This window comes from Octodon degus, unplaced genomic scaffold (genome assembly GCF_000260255.1).
Source record: "Octodon degus isolate 3935 unplaced genomic scaffold, OctDeg1.0 scaffold00048, whole genome shotgun sequence".
In the NCBI taxonomy this organism is placed as follows: Eukaryota; Metazoa; Chordata; class Mammalia; order Rodentia; family Octodontidae; genus Octodon; species Octodon degus.
The window spans coordinates 4,650,931-4,652,323 of NW_004524624.1; the positions used below are offsets into that span (position 1 = coordinate 4,650,931).

Sequence of the window (1,393 nt, forward strand, 5' to 3'; positions counted from 1 at the left end):
AGCCAGCCCCGCCCCCTGGTGGGCTGAGCTGGCCACACACACACACACACACACACACACACACAAATAAATAAAATTAAAAAAAAAAAAAAAAAAGAAAAAGAAAATAAAGCTATCTGTTTGTTCAGTGGTCAAGGGGAACAAACCCAGGCTGCAGAAATTCTACCACAGAACTATATCCCCAATCTTGAATAACAAGTTTTAAACGCTGTTCAAAGATTCCACACAAAACTGGGAGAAACAAACAATATTTTTCTTTTACCAATTATTCTTTTTCCAAGCTTAGACAAAATTCGAAATTATCTTCAATTTAAATACAGGACATTGGGGCCAGGGAGATGGCTCAGTAGAATAAGTGCTTCCCTGGCAAGCGCAAGGGCCTGAGTTCAATCCCCAGCTCCACAAAAAAATAAATAAAAACAGGACATTCCCCAATTTTCTTAACTTCTTTTCTTTAATTTTATTTATTTGTGTGTGTGTGTGTGTGTGTGTGTGTGTGTCCAGCTCAGCCCACCAGGGGGTGGGGCTGGCTGACATGTGGTGCTGGGGGATTGAACCGTGGTCCCTGTGCTTTGCTAAGCTTGTTCTAAGTAGGTGCTTTAGTCCACTGAGCCATCTCACCAGCCCCTTAAATTCTTTTCAAAAACCAAAATGTACAAAGATACCATTTTTTTGTTTTGAAAATTTTTTTCAGACAAAGTCTTCCTTTGTAGTTCAGTTGGCCTTAAACTCCTGGCAATTCTCCTGCTTCAGCCTCCTTCCTAAATTCTAGAATTGCAGGCACTGCCACCACCCTAGGATCACCGATGCCATTTAGAGCCACCTCTTAAATCTGAACCCCATTCTTCTGTCACACCACACAGCCCAACAACTGAGCCAGGTCACACCTGAAAAACAGAGTTCTAGGACATACTTTTCTTTCCTCCTCTTTCTACTAAAGGAGTTTCTTTTAGCAATTAAGCAATTGAAAAGTACATACCTGTTCCTACAGATGAAGTTTCAATTTCAATTAACTAAGATCTTTGTATGACTCTGGCCAACATTCCAGGCAAGACTTTAGATGTACTATACACTCATGTCTGTAAATAAGCTACTTATAAGTACAACTTCTCCATCACCATCTCTAACTTCTCATACCCATAAAACTAAATAAATTCATTAAATCACTCAGTCTCACTGTGTCAAGTTGGCAATCATCCCACTTCGCACTGACTGCACTGTAGATAATGGAACATGCTGATTTTAATATGTTCTAAAAAGCTTAGCCCATTCTGCTTAACTTCTTTAGACAATGTGCAATGTCTTTGATTATTATCAAAATCACATGCAAAGCTACCCTGTGCCAGCGGGACCAGTCCCAGCCCAGGCGCAGTGTGGGCCGGACCCTCTCCCA

At 40.9% G+C, this 1,393-nt stretch overlaps 1 protein-coding gene across 2 annotated transcripts in view; it reads right to left on the reverse strand.

Annotated features, from left to right (window-relative positions):
* Ddx46 (DEAD-box helicase 46) overlaps positions 1-1,393 on the reverse strand; it is a 78,808-nt gene that overhangs the window by 50,432 nt on the left and 26,983 nt on the right. The gene's annotated exons all lie outside the window — the stretch shown is intronic.